The following is a 20,767-nucleotide window of genomic DNA, read 5'->3' on the forward strand; positions in this document are numbered from 1 at the left end:
GCTCTTCGTCCTGGCTGTTTGCTACTATTTTGATTCTGCAACTGTACCTCTCACGATGAGAAGCACAATAATCTCAGAGTGCTTCCTGATGGGACACAAATCATTTCTCCTGACTTTAAGACCAATCATGATCCTGACTCTGGTCAACTTTTTACGACATCCACTGCTACTAGTGACTAGTGATGGTCAAGAAAGAATGTAAGAATGCAAACTCCATTCTTAGATTGGCTGAGACGTGATGCAAAAAGCAATACGTTGCATAATTTGAGATGGTTTACAAAATTAGCAACTAGCTTAACTGATATGATCATTAGAAAGGCTCAATTTTTCATTCCAACAGAAATAAAACCCAGCAATAATTTTCTTAAAATAGATTGTTTTTATTTGTCAAGAAAGAAATTATTTCCATTCAAAGTGAAGGTATGTATTTTTTAAGAATGTTGCTTTGGAGTTCAGAAATCAGCACTTTATTTAAGGCAAGTTGTTACTGAGCGATCCATTTTTTTTTAATAAAAAAAAAAAATGTTAATAGGTTTTTTTTTTTCATCATCGTAGCCGAAAGCTTCAAACTTAATACAACCATAATGTAGCATATCATTCCACATTCCTTTAGCATTAGTACAAAAACAATATACAAAGTCTCATCTAGATCCACAGTCTACTTATATTCTTCCCTTATAGGTCAGACACTATTTTCAATGTTCCTCCTCCGAACTGATCTCATTTCGTTCTGGTGGTGGTTCACAAATGTCTCCCCTGAATTTGTTCCATGCTCCCCACACCCTACTCCATTTCCGGGGGCATCCACGACTATTAAACACTGTCCTTTCAGCCACCATAGCTGTGTCCATGTCTTTGCACCAGGCAGTTAGGGACGGCACTTCCGTCGCCCCCACTTTTGCGCAATATTACGTATAGCAACCATTATCCCCAGTGTGGCCCAATTCTGCGCCGAATGAGTAAGGTCGTTTGGATCCCATACGTTTAACAAACACCTCCTTGGTTCTGGTACCAATGACACCCCTGCTGTCTGCGATATTCTCATTACTTTCCTCCAGTAATCCGCGATTTTCGGACAGTGCCATATGGTGTGGTAAAAGGTACCTTCCTCCCCACAACCTCTAAGGCAATAGGGATGCTGTGTTTTCTGTATGTATTCTGTTTGGAGACCAATGGTCTAATAAACATACTTTTACTACTACTACTAAAAAAAATAGGGATGCTGTGTTTTCTCCCATTTTGTATATGGTGTGTCTAGTGTAGTTGGTGCGCTGTAGGATTTTAAACTGCAGTAGCCTAGGTCGCGGGGGTATGCCCACCTCCCGTCGCGAGGCAAGTGCGTCCTGCCAATCCGTGTCAAGGTCACCTAAGTCACGGGCCCATTTGTCCCGGAGTGGTGTTGTGGGGTCCGGAAGGTTAATAACTAATTTCCGGTAAGTGAATGACGTAGCCCTCTTTTGCATACATTCCGTCAGTAGCCTGTCCTCCAAGGGAGAGTCCTCCGGTACCTCGGTACCGTGTGATATGGCCGTGGTCAGTGTGTGATTTATCTGCATGTAGTGAAAGATTTCAGTGGGTGCCATTTCGTATTGTCGCTGAAGATATTTGAATGTGACTACTTTTCCCCTTAGACCACATGTCCCCCACCGTGGATATTCCTATGGCATCCCACTGCTCAAAGCCCTTGCTATTTCTGAGTCGTCCCAATCGCTTAGTGTCCCAAAGAGGAGTAAGTTGGGTTAGAACCCCTTGGCAGCCCATTTTTGCCTGCGCTGCATGCCATATTTTTACAGTGTGCTGTGTGGGCCCTAACGCAGGGGTTTGCCCTCTGTTGTAAAGTGCAGAGAGTACATTTCCAGGTCCCAATAGAAACCTGTATGCGGGGTCTGACTTTCGGGCATTTATCCACTGGATGATCATCTTTAATTGTGCCGCCCAGTAATACAATTGTATATTCGGGAGTGCTAATCCCCCCATCGTACCATCCACGGGTCAACTTATTCTGTGCTATACGTGCCGGTTTGTTACCCCATAACAGGTTGGATACTTGGGCTGCTATCTTTTTGAAATAGCCTGGAGGTACAGAGAACTGCGTATTTTCTAACGCATACAAAAAGCTGGGAAGCTCTCTCATTTTAAAGAGTGCTGCTTTTCCCAACAGCGTCAGCGGTAACGACTCCCAGTGTGTTGCATCTCTCCTCAGACGCTCCAACGGGGGCACTACATTTCAGGAAAAGAAGTAATTTGGGTTGGTTGTAATGTATATACCTAAATACTTAAATGTGTTGTCCGCTACCCGGAGTGGGCAGTCAGCAGGAAGTTGTGGCGGGGGGCTTGCAAAACATATAGGATAGATATGGACCAGTTTATTGTGTATCCCGTTGCCCTTCCGAAATGCTCGCAGATATTGAGAACTAGTATGGAGCGCGTATAGGGAAATGCGATCTTCCCACCCATCTGTCCACCTGAGACCCTGTATCATTGGCTCCCATCTGATCCATGCTGCCAGCGGTTCCAGCTCCAGGGCAAAGAGCTGTGGTGACTGGGGACAGCCCTGACGCGTTCCCCTTGCAAGTGGAAAATCATCGGAGATGTACCCATTAGCTGTAAGATGTGCTACTGGTTTAGTGTACAGAAGACTAATCCACGCGCAGAATTTGGGGCCAAAATCCAAGTGATGAAGTACTGCGAATAGGAAGGCCCACTCCACCATATCAAACGCCATTCGCGCGTCCAAGGAGAGTACGACCGCTAACTCTTGAAGATGTGGAATTCTGGCCAGCACTCCATGTAGGCGTCTCGGGTTCAGTGCCGTGTTTCTGCCTGGCATAAACTCAGACTGCTCTGGCTGTATCAGGGTCTTGAGATGCTGCTTCTCCCTCTTGTGCCCTGCTATAGAGGCTATGGCCTGCCCTCTAATGACAGCTTTGTAAGCCTCCCATAGGGTAGTCGGTGAGCCGACTGACCCAGCTTTTTTTTCAAAGTAGTGTTTTGTCGCCGTGACGATTGCTTGTTTTGATCTTGGGGACCTGTAAAAAGCCAGGATAAATGGGGTAAATACGCCTCGGTGTCTTGTGGTGATATGAATACGTTAATAGTACTGGGGAGTGGTCCGAGATGCCCCTAGGTCTGATTTCTATACAATCAATGTTCCTAATACTATCCGCCAATGCCAGGAAGTAGTCTATTCTAGAGAGGCAGTTATGTACCCCTGAGTGGAAAGTGTAGTGCTGTCGTGGGGTGGTGCCGTCTCCACACGTCAATAAGCCCAAGCGCCTCCAGAAAACCTTGAAAACGAGAGACGCCAGGCACACGCGCCCTTACAGGGCGTCTATAGACTCGTTAAAGTCCCCTCCTATCAGGAGTTCCCCTGCCAGAAGATCAAGTAAGAATTCGCTTAGGGCTGGGAGTGCTATCGCCTGTAGTGCTGGAGGGATGTATGCTGATACTATATTGATCGACCGTCCCTCCCAATGACCCAGTATGGCCACAAATTGGCCTAGGTGGTCTGTTTTTGTCTTGTGCACTATTAATGGAGATGGTTTATTTTACCAGGATGCCAACTACTCTGGAACCAGAAGAGAACTCGGAGTGCACTATCATTTTGTACCCCCATCTGTCCATTGCCTTACATGTGGTACCTGTGAGGTGTGTTTCTTGCAGCAGGGCTACCGTCTGGGCGCACCACTTCAGACATTGTAAAACCAGGCCCCTCTTTATTTTGTCCCCCAGGCCACGCACGTTCCACATGAGTAAGGACAGGGGGGTCACTTGGGTCGTGGGGTATGACTCTGAGTCTGGGTCCGCTGGGGTGTGTATCGCCATGTCGAGTATAGTTCATGGATGCTGGTTTGGAGGTTTCTACGCCCTGTGTCAGTCGGCCAATGTGTGAGAGTGCTACAGTCCTGAGCCGCTGAGAACAAAAACCAATAACATACAAAACCATAGTAAGTCCCCACACCCCACCCCCACCCTGCCTCCCTGCCAGACAGACTCAAAACTACCTGCCTCCCCAATTTTGCAGAGTGCTCAGTCCCAAATCCCCGAAAACAGTACTTGCGTTTGGGAGGTGAGCGGTCCAAGGACGGTCTCAGTCCTTCCCCCACTGCAAAGACAACTTTTTTCCATAAAATATGGTTCATCTCTTCGTGCACGTAAGTTAGTCTGTGCGCCACCGCACATTTCCCAGACGAAAAATGTCCATTGTTCCCATTCAATCTCACTGGTTGGTCTCATTCTGGTGCGTGTGATCCTCCTCTCGCTCCTGGGCACTGTCCTCTGGGTCCCCAGCCATCCCGTGACGTCGCTGGCTTCTCTTCAACCGTTTTGGTCCTCCCACCCGACGCCATCCCTTGAGACAGTCGTGCGTCTCTTCAGGTGTTTCAAAAAACCAAGTTTTCCAGTCTGCCACCACACGCAGTCTCGCTGGGAATAGCATTGAGTATGGTAGCTCCCTGGTTCTCAGTTCTTTCTTGACCTCCATGAAACTCCTGCGGCGCTTAGATACCGCTACCGTATAATCGGTGAAAAATGACACCAGGGAATTCTGGACACGTAGCGGCGGAGCCACCCTTGCTATCTGTAATATAGCGTCCCTATCCCTGAAATTAAAGAGGCGGGCCAAAACCGGTCTAGGGGGGGCCCCGGGTTTGGGCTAACACCCCCCCCCGCACTCTGTGGGCCCTCTCAACTGAGGAAAAAGGTCGAGATCCTCCTGGGTTGGAGTCTAGTTTTTATGAGGTCCTCTATGTATAAGTCCATGGCTGGTCTCCCTTCGCTTTCTGGAATTCCCGTAATTCTAACGTTGTTACGCCGGGAGCGCCCTTCCTGGTCGTCCAGCTTTGCCATGAGTTTGTTCTCTGCCTCCAGGCGAGATTTACTTTTTGTATCAGAGCAGTAGTATTTTTCGTCAGATTTTGTCACCTGCTCGACCTATGTGACCCTGGCTGTCATTTTTTGAAAGTCTGCTCGTAGGAAAGAGACATCCGCTGATATTCATCCCACCGTGGATTGTACACTGATGAGAGCAGTCATTATGTCTTCCAGGGTTACCTTGTGTGCCCCTTCCTCTCCATGGGTCTGGTCTGCAGGGCCTTTACGCTCAGGTAATGGAGGGAAGTCCTTGCCCTAGGCAAATTTGTCCTGTTTGGTCTGGGCGGTCGTGCGTGGGCTCCTACCCACATCCCCGCCCTGATAGGTCGGCGCTACTCTGTATTCGCCGCCGCCTGCCGCGAGACCGTCTGCCCAGCGCTGCCTGTCTGTTTTCCCTCTGTGCCACTGGATACTGCTATGAGGTCTTTAGGTGGTGATGCAGGGCCAGGAACGTCTCCCACGCCACTTACCTGCTGCGTGCGGTTTAAGAATCACACACCTCTGTTGCCGAGGCCAGACGCTGGGTAGTCTTTGTGCGTCTGTTCCTTCAGCTCTTCTCAGTGTTTAGGGTCCATGAGCCCCGTCTCCTCCGGCGTATGTATTTGATCCCCACTGCCTCTAGGAGTCACAATTCTCCTCATCCACCCCGATGGGCACCTGCCTTCCCGATGATGGGGGACCCTTCCAGACGTCCCTCAGGCCAGGAATCCCTACCTGGCCTGGTATTGTCGCAGCTACGGGCGTCTTCCACCCCCTGTCTCTGTCCTGCTGGGCCCTCACTGTAATTGAGGCCCCGGCTTCACCTCAGCGAGCAGGCCGCACTACACCTACTCTCACCACTGGGCCCTGAAGCTGACAAACTTGGTTTAAAGCGGGGCCACCGGTCTCACGGGGTTGCCCACCCGCATGCTTCTGGCCCGCCCCCGGATCGCTGCAGCTCCCAAAGTGGCGTCGTATCTCCGCACACAGCCACGACAGGGCCTCAAGGAGGGGGGGGGGTCTCTGTGGTGACCTCTTCATCAATAATATGACATCCAGGAATTGGTACAACGTATTTATTTGACTCGTAGTTCAGGAGATAAAAGTGCATGCAGCAGATCATACAGGTAACAGTAAATTGAATCATGACATTCTACAATCCCAGAACACCCTTCAACAAAGTTCTATTACATAGTATAATTCCATTGCTCATTAAAGAAACATGCAACCACTACACATCCCCCTTCTTTATAAAACTAAACATAAACAAATAAATAAATATTCACAAACGCTGAACTGCCTGAGTTTGTCACTCCAGAATAGCGTATCTCATCTGCAGAAGGAACCTGGATAATTTGATCTGCAAGGATATCTAAAACATGCGTGGAAGTAAAAGAAGCGATAGGCAAGACTAATTGCTACACCCTGCACATCCCCTTCCTTAAGATTTGCAAACAAAAAAAAAACAATTAAATATTATACTCTCTACCACTATCTACCACGTCTTCTGAATCAAAATTAGCCTCTGGTTATACAACTAAGCTAAGAAAAGTGTTCACTATAACTTTTGCGATGCCTAGGCTTTAGTACTGCTATGAATATATACATTTTTTTTTATACTTCTTCCAGGGGTGGTGTAAAGCAATGAATTCTACCTGAACTAGTTGCAAAATTCTACAACACATCTGCTTCAAAATGGAACACCACTGTTAAGGCAGCCTAATACGAAAGTAACAGTGGATTCCATTTTTTTTTAACATACTTACTTGTCAAACTATGCTCATATCAATATGTTTTAATACTTCTATCGGTCCAAAAGATTTCTGGAACATTTTAATTTTGGAACTTAGTTCAACATTTTAACCCCAGAAGATAATCTCTATGTCATCTTCTTTTAATACCACCCCAGGAAATTTGCTAGAAACAGTACACAACATATAATATTTGCAAAAAAAAAAAAAAAAAAAAAGTTAAACAGGCATAATATCTTAAAATACCGAATCAATACACTACATAAGTTTGGGTCCTGGGTAAATCCCTAAAGCAGCATAGAATGCCTACTGATAAGCAAGGAACACACTGTATATTATGAACGAAAACTTGTAGACTTGTAGACATCTTATTTATTCTAGCTGAAGATCAAGATAAAACTTCCCCTATTTAGTATTATAATTAGGTGAGCTACTTCCAGCAACCAAAACAACGAGAAAAGGACGAAACTTCCCGCAAAGGGATATAATGCTGAATGTATCCATACTCATAACCAGAATACCCATACCCAGGATATTTGAAGAAAAGGAGAAAAGTGGCCACAAAGGTTTGACCCTAATCTCTGAGAACTTTCAGGGGCTGATGTTCAATAACTTTAAGTCCCTCCACCCTAATACCGGTGGACCATTTCTTGTAACATACAGTTTTCCCATAGCATGCCTTCCCTTAAAACGAAACATAAGGGTCCTAAACCCTAGAATATCAACTCTTCCTCCTGTAAAACTTTCGGCAATAACATCATCAGTTTCTAACCACCCTCCTATTTTATCCACAAAGTGACTTTTCCACATCTCTTGCGGCACCACAGTGAACGGTGAACTCGAATCTACCACCAATCGTAATATAATTCCACTCACAGAAATATCGCAAAAAGGATTAAATGATGAGACATTAGAGGCTCCTGAATCCACTTTGTTCCACCTTGATGCAGAACAATCACCCTTATGTCGAGCACGCACCTCTTTTTTGTTCTTTCTGTTACACCTTCGCGAAAAATGTCCACTCATTCCACACTCCCAGCACAAGGTAGAACTAGCAGGAAATTTTTCAACGTGAGCCACATGTGAATAACCTCCACCTCCAACACAATTTACGTTGGTACACTTCTCTTTCTCATTACTTCTAAATCTTCTTCTAACATGGAAACCCGTTTTCCCTTCCTCAAACATATCGGTTTCAAGATTCTTATACCTTGTTCCCTCTTCTACCACTTCTCCTGCCGTTTCTACTGACGTCTTGTTACCTTGCGATAACATCGCTTTAGAACGAGGATTAGCCAATCCTGCCTTTCCAACAAAGGCAATAGTATCTGTAAGACAGTTAACCCCTAACTTGTCCTGTAAAGACCTGTTCCTGGTATGCCCAACAACCCGGTCAGAAGTTAATTCCTTGTAACATAGAGCAAATTCACAATCCTTCACTAACGCCAAAGGAGGATCTAAAGTCTTCTGGGTTTTGTTTGCACTATCACAATTGAAACATTCACGAACTTTTCTCTCTATATCAACCTCAATCTTAGGCCTCCAATACAAGACCTTTATGTTTCTCTTGGTGCGAGAGATTTCTGGGAGCTCTGCATGGCCTATATCCATAATCCTGTCTCTAATACCTGAATGAGGCACAATCCTTCCTCCCCTGCAAACAAAATCCATTTTCATACTCAGTTCATCTCGCACTTTCCAAAATGGCCTCAATTTTGGATCACCCTTAGCTTTGGTTGACCAACCATTAACGATTTTGTCCTTGACTGCATGCAAAATTGTGTCATCCTGGTATTCCTTCAGCCACACTTGTTCAGAAAGGCCAGGAACACTATCAAACACACCAGCTACATTATAACCTTTCCATGGAACCCTGTCTAATTCTGAATTTTTGTTCCTGGTGGTAACCGTTTTTGATCCATTTGCTGTCAGAGACATTATTGATCGTTTTACAGAAAACGAAAACCTGAAAGAAAAGTGGTTAGTTATTAGAAATGACTTTTCCGCAACTGATGTCTAACACAATATCTAGACAATTATTTGAAATACCATTTCATGCGTGATATCTTCGTGAAACAACAATTGAAATTCGAAAAAAAACACTTAGTTAATAATGTGTTCATATAAATTTGAATAAACCACTTCGTGAATAATATTGTCAAATAAATTTGAATAAATCACTACGTGAATAATGGTTCCAATTAAATTCGAACAAACCACTTCGTGAATAATATTTTCATATAAAGGGAAACCGCAGATACCAAACAATTCTTGTATTCGTTGAAAAATGAAAGCAACCACTAACTGAAAAATGTCTTCATGTAAAAGGGATACTAATTATATCTTCATAAAAAAAACTTCTTTCAAACACGAGTTACAAAGTGGCCTAATATCAGACTGATGCTTCAAGAAATTACTGTTACAAGTAAAAATGACTTGTTCCCGTCAGTGCTTCTGCCTTTCCTGAAATTTCCACAACGCAAGTAGTGGAACATATAACTCTTTTAAGTACAACCTGCAAAACAAATTGGGTTAGTAATACATACATACACGGTGGTCCAATATTAAACTGATGCTTCACGAAATTTCTGTTACACGTAAAAATGACTTGTTTCCATCAGTGCTTCTGCCTTTCTTGATATTTCCACAACGTGAGTAGTGGAACATATAACCCTTCAAAGTAAGACCTGCAGAATTTATTCTTTTTTTTTTTAAGATGGTCAACAACTGTAGATTTAATCGTGATGATGCTATCGCGTTGGATAGCGAGATGTGAGATGATGTTGACCGGCTAGCTGACGTGTATTCTACGTGTTGTAATTCCAAACTTGAAATCGAAACAAGTAGTTCACTGGTGTAATTATGAGAATTGTCAGATTAAGAAGTAAAAGCTGTGTGCATCAGCGTGCACAATATTACTCCAAGAAAATTGTATGAATATTCTTGTAAATAGTTGTCAGCGTCGAGTTCATTAAACTGTAAGTTCAGTAACTTGAAGATTGTCAAGATTAATGTTACTGAAAGCGTAAAAAGTATGTCGAGAAATATTTGCTGACAAGCTGAAAATACACACAATTGTCCTCAAGAATGCAAAAATAAAATAAAAGAATGGAGTATTTGTGGAAGTACTGGAAATATAATTGTTCTCTTTTAATCTAAAAAGCGAACGAAAAGAATGGACTTCAAGAATAAATTTCACGCTGCATGCACTTTTTAAACTTAATGATATGCTTCATGAAAAATGTGCTATCCAATTTGATTGCTGTGGAAAGCGCTTGAAAATTGAATAAAAGATAGTCATGAATACCCACTTGAAGACTGGAGAAAGCGCTCTTCGTTTCCGTGGTTTTGTTGTCCTAGTAACCACAAGATGGCGGTGAAGAGCGTGATGACGTTTGCGACGTTGAAGAAACACACGTAGGCGCGCTTTGATGCGATGGATGGATGCGCGAGTAGGATTCAATTGTCCAAAATGACGTTGCTGCGCGCATGAAGCTGTGAAGAGCGAGGGTGAGAACGCGGCACTCGGTAAGCGTTAAATGCTTTTTTTTTTAAAAACGCACAACGCTAATAAGCCGAATCGCACGCTGGAAAGTAAAGCCAGGAAATATTTCCCCAAAATGATGAGGCTTTCATCAAAGTATGCTGTAGTTCTTCCACCTCTCCTCTTTCAAAACAGTTAATTGTAGAAATACACGCGAGGGCTTCAAATTGAGTTCAGAAGATCAAAACGATAACGTTGGAGCTACAACATTGTAATTATCCACAAACGAATTAGGAAAATAAAGTCTCAAGGGTCAAGGGTGCTTCAAAATTCACAATTCTTTGAATTACTCACGATTAGAGTTGAGAGTGAAAACGTAGATGAAACGGTGAATTTTCAAAATAGAAGAAATCGTAGTGGAGGTTGATTACAAGTTGTGCCCATCTCGTTGCCAATCTGTGGTGACCTCTTCATCAATAATATGACATCCAGGAATTGGTACAACGTATTTATTTGACTCGTAGTTCAGGAGATAAAAGTGCATGCAGCAGATCATACAGGTAACAGTAAATTGAATCATGACATTCTACAATCCCAGAACACCCTTCAACAAAGTTCTATTACATAGTATAATTCCATTGCTCATTAAAGAAACATGCAACCACTACAGTCTCACCTTGCACACCGCTCCGGCACTCCAACGATCAACAATCAAGACAAGCCTATACCGTCGGCACTGTGTTCAGGGCCCTACGGCCGTCGCCCCTCGCAGGGATCCCCGCGCCTCGATCTTACTGGCCGGTTCACCTCAGCTTCCACTCCCCGGCTGCAGCAGAGTCGCCAGGCCGCTCCAGTCCTCGCTTCAGACCTGCACTACCATGCAGTGGATAACCACCGGAGTCAGGTCATTAGCTTCCGCCTGCACTCCGACACTAGTGTAGGTCTTTGGGGCCTGATTTGTGTCCGGATTATATGGCGGATTTATGGGGGAGTTTCCCCTGCCCTCGGAGCTCTCTCAAGCAACAGCCATCTTGCTCGGCTGCAAGCCACGCCCCCTGAGCGATCCATGGTTTAAACAGAGTTTACGGTTTAAGTATAAGAAATTTCAATATCAAACTTGTCGACAGTTTGTAGATCACACCTGCTCCTCATTTTGTAGAACTGTTAACATGTTGGATCTAGTAGCGCAGGAAACCGCTTCCCACCCACAGGTGTGTTGGGGTAAAGGTCCTTCCTTCTAACATATTGAATAGTGGTCTCACACATCACTTGGTTACATATTGTGCCTGTTGACAGGTTGGTACTTCCTCTTGTCTGCAAGTGGGCTGCAGGGCCATAAATGTCCCTCACTGCTGGCAGCTTTGGATGAGAGAAATAGATGAAAGCAAATCCTTGGGTGATGTCCATGCAACCTGCCACAGTGAACTTGTTTACAGCTGGAGTTAGAGGACAGGTGTGGTTGTACATTTTCTATCGGTGACCCGTCTCTGCTCGTTACGCAGCATTACTCAGGCGGATGCATTTGGCTCAGACGTCATTCCTAAAACGTGAAAGGGAACAAAAAGGCTGGCTGTTGCTATCTGTCATTTTGTGTGCATACCACAAAGCTCATTTAGCACTTCCTGTTTGTCTGATGTTGGAGATTATATCGTTCTAAGTAGGAGAAGACCGGATTACAGGACGTTGGAGCTCCAGAACTATAATTTCTCCCATGAAATCGTGCTTTTACTAGTGTAACACTCCCACTTTACTGTTTTCCGTCCAAGTTTTCTGATTTTCATACTTATTTCTAGGGAGGTGGTTTATCTAGGCAATTCATACATATTGAGCTTTGTACTCCATTGAGTTTCTTTAGCCCATAACAGAGATTAGCTATAGCCTAACCAAAATAAAAAGTTCTATGCTCCATAGTGCTTTGTGGTGAACATGGAAAGAGGACAGATGAGTGTGAAATAGGAAATGGTGGGCCGAGAAGGGGTGGAAGTGGAAGGTCCCAATGCATTGTTTCCTCGTACTGTTGATTTGACAGCTGTCATTTGCTGAAAGAATGATTTTTTTGTATAAGGCTGCAGCAGAACCACCATGGAGAGGTATCTGTGGTTTGATGATGATGATGATGAGAGATCGGCTAGCCTTGTTGGACTTCTTAATTAAAGAGATTGGTGTGACTGGGGAGGAGTGAGAAGGTAACATAGCTTTTCTGTTTTAGTGGAGGGCCATGTCCCAGGTACTTGTAAGCAGATGCATTGAGAGATTGCTCAAACAAATGTATTCTCTCCCACAGAGTGGGCAATGCATGTCATATAGCAATTTAATTGCTTTCTGTGTCATAAAGTCCCTTTACACTGGTATTGATGCCATCTTCTTTGAACATGTTGCTCTTTTACTTCGACTTGCTTCCCTTATTCCATCAGTCTTGCCTTGGAGTACAATTGCCACACTTTATTCCTGCATGAACCAGTCCTGCTGTGATATGCAAGTTCCCTGGTGGGGCTTAGTGGATTGTGGACTTTTTGATGGGATTTTGAGTTTGCAGGCTGTTTATTATGTTGGCCGGACCGAAGGGGGCAGGTCATGGGCTATGAAGCTACGTTTGAGTAACACCACTTGGGTGGCCAGTTGTTTGTCTCTCGTATTGCTGGATCTTGAGGCAGCTGAGTTGAAGCTCATATGCTTCTCAATAACACAGAGTTGTTATTGTGTCTGCTAAGACTTGCATTAGCCTTTAAAACCTTATGAAAACCAAGAGTCTCCACAGAACTTATTAGGACAACTTTACTTACACCACAAATAGTTCTTCCTTTTGCCACGTCCTAATTTCAGTATTTCTCCTCCAACCTTGATGCAAGTTTTGATTGAAATTCTCCCCTTTCAATTCAGTGCCTACTCATTAGAAAGGAGCAGTACCACCAATTGTTTTATGATTTTAAAGTATGTTTTTAGGAGGAGCATTGCTTAAGCCGGCATGGTGGAGGACCTATTTAATTGAACTCCTGCACAGCTGCTTTCTTTCAGTCTCCATCTTTAGTCACCCTGCCATGGTTCCACCAATTCCTGGTGCGCAGTGGCGTTGGTCTAGCATAGAAGGCCGTCAAAAGCCAGGATTTGCTTATCTGGATCCCATATTGTTCGAGTTAGTGTAGGTGAGGGGACATCACAAGGGGAGGGGTGGGGGGGCAAACAGGAAACCCATCACCACCTGTTCTTCATAAATGCATTAAAAGGAACTTACAATGTTAAACACAAAATAATATACTGCTAGTTCAACATCCTGTACAAAAAATGTTTAATCCTTTACTTGTACTACAGATGTGTAAGTTTTGTAAACCGTCTTGTAGATGAGTAAAAGTTATTCCAGTTTTTTTCAGAACTTTTAAGTGGCCAAAGCCTATAAAGCGATTACTATATTAAATAAATCTGCAATGCATTGCACTTAAAGCACAATTACCCACTGCATTTATCTATTTTGCATTGCCATATTCCGCCATAAGGCACATGGATCTAGTATTAAATGAGGTCATTATGCAAACAATATTTGATGATAAAGTATTGCCCTTCTCTCCTGATCTTAGTAATGCAAAACCACGCATTTGAGCTAGAATTTGTAGACACAAGTAGTATCGGTTCATTTTACTTAACTCCATTCTTTTTTTTTTTTTTCTTTTTTAGATCTTCGGGTTAATGCAATCCTGTTTGTAGAGGTAAGTTAATGAAAATAGCGTGGGTTTCATTGTCAATGAATCCATCTTATCCTGCCCTGTGTGTGAATGTCTTGCAAACTGGCTAAAACGTATTTCCTTTACAAAACTGCACCCAAATAGATGTTAATGTTGACCTTTCTTGTAGGCGAGCAAACAAACAGTTTGTCTACATTCTAGTGTATTTTTCAGTCCTTCTGACATGAAGTCAGTGGCAGCATGGCCGCTGGGGGTCCAACCTGCTGGCAGGTGTATGTGTTTTGCTTTTACATTGCGCCCGGACTGTTATGCATCATATGAAAATGCTGTTATGACCATATATCAAAAAAGTATATTGAAAGTAGTTGTGGGGCGCGGGAGGGTTAGGTTGAGATGACATTGGGTGCTGTATGTATTTAGGGGTGACCAGGCTTCTAATTCATTCCATTAGCCATGAACACTGTTATTGTTTATTACCAAGCACCCATATGGTGTATTTATCCATACTACATAAGATGTAAACAAGGTCATCATTTAGGTGTATCTGTCAAGCAGATATCCACCAAACTGAGCCCTCGGCATGTAACTAGAGGGGCTATTCATCATGATCTGAGGACTTAAATCTCAGGATGACTACTGACCATTTGCTACAGTACACAATTTGCTACGGGACACAGCGAAGTGCAGGCAGGTCCTTCAGCTAACTTATTCTCTCACATTCATCCCGATTCAAGAAAGTGTTGTGCTGTACCTTCCACATAGGCTCAATAAAAACCTTTTTCGAGAATAAATACTACAACCTTAAATTTACTGTTACAACGTGCATTTGTTATTGAAATCTTTGCAGTATGGTGAAAGTGGATAACTTGTATGTTTGTTGTGCCGGAGGGTGGCCCCACATTTTCGTAGTGATCACGCACAAACTCCATTTCATTAGTGGGGACATTTTGGAAAACCCCTGTGTTGGTGTTGATGTAGATGTAGAGGTAAGGTTTTTTTTACCTCCACAAGACGTAAAAAGCGAATGAGCATATGTCGTAATTGTTCATCTCTGTTATGGACTCTTGCCTTGCGAGTTATCACTGAAACGAACCCTTCTCTTAAGATGCCTTCTCTGTGTGGGGCAGGTGCAGCTTGTGGCTTCTTTGTTTTGAATGTGCCGAGACTCGGTGTGTGAATGGCAGATAGATACCTGCTTTCAGGAACTATTCCCTCAGCTGCCTGAGCCAGGGCGCGCACCTGCGGAGGGAGCCATCGGGCGGGGGCTGTGGCGAGTAGGGACACTGCTTCTGTGCGTCGTGCCACCCACTCCACCTCCGTCCCTTCCATTTTAAGGCAGCCCTGAACGTGAGGAGGAAGGCATGAGTCAGGCTGGAACCAATGGCACCGCAGTGATGCACTGTTTACTCTTTGCATAACACCTTCCCACCCTCGTTGAGTCAGCGCGATTTACCAGGCGGCTGGGATTTGAAGGGAAAGAATACGACGCGGAAGGTGGGAGCGCGCAGTCGTGCGCGAGCTGCTCGGCTTTGAGGAGGCTTTCTGTACTTCTGTGGATTATTTCACGTCAAAAGGCTGATTGTTCCTGGCAGAATGGAGGTAAGAGTGAGTTGCTTTAAACGAGGACAGTTTCGGCTTCTGAATCGATATCCCGACATTGTACTCTGTCGGACTTCTTTTGGTATCGGGAGAAATGTTTGGTGTACTTTCTAGCAGTGCCAGGAATTATTGGTGCTGTCTCCAACCCCCCACTGGGCCCCCACCCTCCTATTCCCCTCTCCTTTATACCTGTTCTACTTTGAAAGATGAAAGGAGTATTGGGCAGAACGGCTTACTTCCGGGTTTGTAGTCTGAGGTTTTGCTTGTATGGTGGCACTGTCTGAATAAAAACAAATGTAGCGCTGCTATGGGGTCTTATCAGGTAGTGGGGACGCCTGTTGTTCCGGGAGCATGTTTTAAGATCCCCAGTGTGCCAAGTTTGTGAAGTGTTGCCTCGGTGTTTCCAGGTCAGTAGAATGAGTTTCCTGTCTTTGGCGGTAGTGATGTCCGATGGAGACCGCGACCTTGAATGGCTTCTCGAGGCTTCCGTATTTATCATAACTATCTTCTATCGTTATTTTGTTGGCGTGCAGTCTGCTGTAAGCGGCCTCAGTGGTGGAGAATAAGTGGACTGAGCGCAGGGACTGATACATTACCCCGGGGAGGCGGCCTGGGGTTAGATTTCGATATTCTAGTTTCACAGTCCTCACACAAGGACACCTCACCTCACCTCCTCTCCGCTGTGGGCACCGTTGCGCTGGCAAAGCTCGGTCCCGCCTTGGTAAGACATGTTTAACTACACGCTTGTAGCTAGCTTACCTTTTTAAGGGTAGTGAGGCGGAGTGTTTGTCTAAAAAGGCCTGCACCTTGGAGTTGAGTCAGGACGCTGGAGGGAGTGCACCTCTATTCACAGGGGGCAGGCAGACAACTGATGGAAAAGGGAGCACGGCAAGAGTTTTTTTTCTACAGTATACGATCTGTACAGTTAGTTGGGTGGGTGCATTGCAAGTGTCCAGCTTATGTACAGGAGTACTTGGTTCCACAACAAGTTTTCAGGATATCGGCATAAAAATGCCTCTTACATACACGAATTCTGGATGGAACCCATTAACATTGTTTCTAGCTGTCCTGCCAGTCCTGTTTTAGGGTATGTATTTGGTGCTCGAGGAAGGCGCTGTATTGCGAGCCCCATAGCTCTTTTAATAGTCAATGAATTAACTACTAAATGAATTACCCTTTAATTAACCCTTCTGTTGGCGGAGGTTTGAGGGTGGTGGAGGACGAGAGAGGGCTCTGTGGTGTATTTAACATTCTTCTTTTGGTTGTGAAGGGTTGATGGATTGTGGGAATTACGTGGAAAGGAAGGTTTATATGAGATCATGAGCATGCAGAAAATAGTTCTACATTTTTTTGAGGGTGTGGTGAGTGAGAGGGCAGTGGGGCAGTATAAGTTACAGGGGAATCCACAGAGGAATTGTTTTTGGACAACAAAACATGGATGGAACGTTTGAGGGTATGAGAAATATCTAGGCACTTTTCTAGAATGCAGCAAGGCGGTTTGGTATGGCGTGAAACAACAAAGGTACACTGGGCTGTGATGAGAAAATGGCCGCAGTTCAACTCACAGAGGAGCTAGGCTTGGGAAAATGGCACTTACACCTAAAGAGCACATTCTTAATCTTGCGGTCTACACACCAATTTACCCATAATGTTACTGTTATTGGGTACTTGCCTATCTCACAATCTGCCATTAGTAAGACTTTGCTGCGCTTTTTGGTAGTCAGAGGTGACACTTTCAAAAACTTCCATCACACACCAGTGTGTTTTGTGGAGGTGTATGGTGGGAGGGTAGATTTGGGAGGGTAGATTTGCTCATGTTATCAGTTTGTAATGGTTTATGGTTGGTTATACCAAATTGGCAACTCGAATCCTGGCATCTGATAGACTAAGTTCAAAAACAGAATAAAGTCGCTGCCTCAACTCTTGAGTTCAGCTTCGACTGCCCAGTTAGCCTGTAGCGTATGGCCAAACACCTATTCTGTTACAGAGTATGTTTGACTTAAGTAACAGGCTTGCAGAAGTTTTGACATCCCAACTGTTGTATTGAGGTTGCATTTGCATATTGCTTCATAACCCTTGTGAGTTATTGAGACACATTTGCAGATGGGCAACATGCTACTCTGTCGGTGAACTTCGATGGAATAATCTGTCTTTTATGAGGGCAGTGTGGGAGGTGTTGTGTGCTTAGCATGTCTATACCATGAGCAAAAGGGGTGTGAGATGGAACTTTTAAGCTTGTGAGGCGCGAAGTGTGTGGTTGGAGAGGTGTGAGAATGCAGTGTAGCATATGTTTTGTTACGTAGTACATATTTATAAGTAAGGTGTGTTAGTGTCGTGCATGTGACAGGGCTGCTCATATTGTGTCGCTGCAATCGTGTAAGTGTACGTAGGCATGCGATGAGAGATGGTGGCACAAATGGTTGTGCTAACCATCAGTAGGGGAGATTTGTTTCCGTTTTGTAAGGGGTTGCCTTTCGTTCCATGCCTTTCAGGCCATGTTAATGAACAGAGTTATCCTGTCTTAATCTGGCTGGCGAGTTCGAGAGGGACCTAGTAAGGATGGAGTTGGTAAGTGACCCATAAGGAAGGCAGTTCACTCCAAGGCCTAAACAGTCGCAAACACTAAACAGACCTGATGGCGGTGCTCAAAGCCTTTTAAACCTACTCGACCCATTCCACCTGCCTAAGTATATGAAGTCTTGAGCCATTCCACTTGCATAAGTATATGAAGTACTTGAAGATGTATTATGAGATTTGGGTATTAATATGTCCAGGACGAGAAATAATGGTTGGAACTCAATAAGCAGAGAAATAACAAGGAAGAGAACAATCCAATACAAGTAGTTCCTTGGAACCTTATCCGTGACGGCTGCCTCAGAGTAGCGCGGGGGGGGGGTTGAAGAATAAATTAACATAGAAACAATTAACTTGCTGCCGTGCCGCCACCTCGCATAGTCCTCTGAAGCAGGAAGCACAGGCTCCTTCCCCTAAGCCAATCACAACGCATAAATGTTGTGATTGGTTTGAGAGCCGCGGATCGGCACTCAGACAGTTAATGGGAGCATGTGCATGTTCCTCACCAGGCTGCGTAATGCAGCATTGTGTGGAAAATGCATAATGCGCAAGACTTTTTGGCCAACCCAAGAGGGCCGGACAAACCGTCATGCTCACTTAAGTGCCCACCATTTCTCCACTTGCTGGCTCGCCCCGCCCCTCCCAATAGAGCTGCATGACAAAGGGAAAATAAAATGATAATAGCTTAGTGTTATCATTTTACTTTTCCTTTTTCCACTGCAAAAATGCAGTGTGGCGGCGCTCCTCCGCCTTAGCAGGTTAAGTCCCCACTGAGCAGTCATACAGCAGAGGCACAGAAACAGAAGTTTGACATTGCAAGCACTGAAGTTTTCTGCTCTGGCCCTGAACAATCCATACTTGTCATACTGTGGGCTACCACTCCATCCCAACACCGAGATACTCTAAGCAGAAGTACATCTGAAAATACCACCATCTGCCCTCCTCCATTAGAACTTCATTTTGGTGCATATTTTGTACAGCCATTACTGCACACTAATCATTAGCTCATGCCAATCCTGTCGCTGCTTTCATTCAGGGATTGGGTGGGCAGTGGCGTAACAAAACTTACAAGGTACATGGAGGGGCCTGCGCTCCAGATTTAATCAGGAGCTCTCAGGCCAGAGTACTGTGCTGAGGGGGCACCCCTACTGCTCGACCTCCCCCCGCACTGCGGGCCTGTGTTACTATACTGTGGGTGGGGAGCCTGTGCTGTGTGGCCGCCAGGAGCAGAGGAGCAATGAGGCGGCCCGGGGTGGCAGCGGCCGGTAAGTGTTTATTATTATAATTTACCCCTGCGCTGGCCCACGACTTTGTTGCCAGCAGCCACCACTGCACTTACATCTTGGTGAAAAAGAAAATAGCACCCAACTTTTACCCCTTATGGGCTCCTGCAGTCGACCGCTGTGCTCAACCTTTGCATCACATGTTGATCACAAGTTTTTGACTTCTTAACTGAGAAACTTAATCTTGTGATGACTCACACTTGTTTTGTAAGGAAATCATCAGAACACGTGGAAACATACAAGTCGCACAATCCACAGTGCTAAGGAGCCAGAGAAATTGTAGAAGTGTGCTACACACTAGCTGAGCTAGTAACATGAAAAGTGTGTGTGTGTGTGTGTGTTTGGCCCTTTGATTTGAAGAAAAGTTTATTTCCGATTCTACATTCACACGTTACAATACTTATGTGGCTATAGCTGTAGACACAATTTTGCAAAGTGGTTTGATGAGCTAGGCTTTGTGAATGCCACTTATTCCTCTGGCTCTGAGCTTTAGCTCCACTGTAGTATTGTCCCAGATCTGAAAATAATCAGTTTTAGTCCTAATAGTAATATCTCCGCCCCTTTTCTTTGCAGCGGTCGCACATTAACCACCATCGTATTAGGTAATGCTAGGCACCGTTGTGCTACGGGGACTTGGATGGATGATGGCAAATCAGCAAAGTAATGAGGAAAACCGAGCGCAAAGTCTGACTTGGATCTAGATCTAAAATCTGTAACATGAGCTGGCCCATCAACATAGTTTGGCATTAAAAGCAGCAACAATGTCTTGCAAAAACGAAGATAAAGGCTTATCAAACTTCAAAAAAGTGTACTTTTAAACTTGTGTAGGAGTTTCGCTTTAGAGCATTAGATTGTATTGCTGCATTTTATTGATCAGAAGGAATGTTTCTAAACATGAACTTGGAAACCTCGTATCCAGGGCTTTAAGTGGGATGAAAAAAAGGAGGGGTCTCCCAAAGGGGCGTGCCCATTGTAATTGAGGGCGTGGCTTAACACGTATGTTAAAAATCTGTGCTTAACATAGTGTGCCGCTCAACTGGTATTTTGCTGTTTGTCATTGCATCCAGATATATAATCCAACCAGTACATTACGCCTACAACAAGCCGGAACTATTGGCTTGGTCAGTGGTTGTTAGTTGCATATAATAAAATAGCAACAACTATGGCTTAGCTGAATATAATATTAAAAATGGTTCAGTTCTGAAATGATGAGAATGAAAGTGTAACGAATATATTTGAGTTTACATCAAAGACAGTTGAGAGGGGTTCTGCCATAAATAAGATTTTTTTTCTGCCCTGAGAGTGGGGCTAGGAGCACAAATGGAGAGCCCGATAAGGAAAAGACCCGTCTCAGCACCTTCTTTTTAGAACTAACTGTGCTGAGCAACAGCAGGGCGCAGCCCACTTAAAGGCCTGCTCATACCCCTCCCTCCACCGCCCTGAAAGCGATTCCCCTAAGTGAAGCAAGAGGCGAGCCAATATCATGTATACCCTATCTGTCTCCCAGGCTTGTAGTCTAGAGGGAGCAGCATTGCAGTCCATCTAACC

The 20,767-nt window shown here is 44.5% G+C and overlaps 1 protein-coding gene across 6 annotated transcripts in view; it reads left to right on the plus strand.

The window, feature by feature from the left end:
- Window positions 1-20,767, plus strand: part of PELI1 (pellino E3 ubiquitin protein ligase 1) — a 346,060-nt gene that overhangs the window by 101,377 nt on the left and 223,916 nt on the right. For 4 of the 6 annotated variants that reach the window (XM_086927608.1, XM_086927611.1, XM_086927610.1 and 1 more), the window contains exon 2: window positions 13,756-13,787. The gene's annotated coding sequence lies outside the window, so the exon portion shown is untranslated. Of the gene's footprint in view, window positions 1-13,755; window positions 13,788-15,193; window positions 15,363-20,767 lie in introns of those variants that run through there. The other 2 variants (XM_086927612.1, XM_086927609.1) reach the window with 2 other exon arrangements.

This window comes from Lissotriton vulgaris, chromosome 6 (genome assembly GCF_964263255.1).
Source record: "Lissotriton vulgaris chromosome 6, aLisVul1.2, whole genome shotgun sequence".
Taxonomy (NCBI): domain Eukaryota; kingdom Metazoa; phylum Chordata; class Amphibia; order Caudata; family Salamandridae; genus Lissotriton; species Lissotriton vulgaris.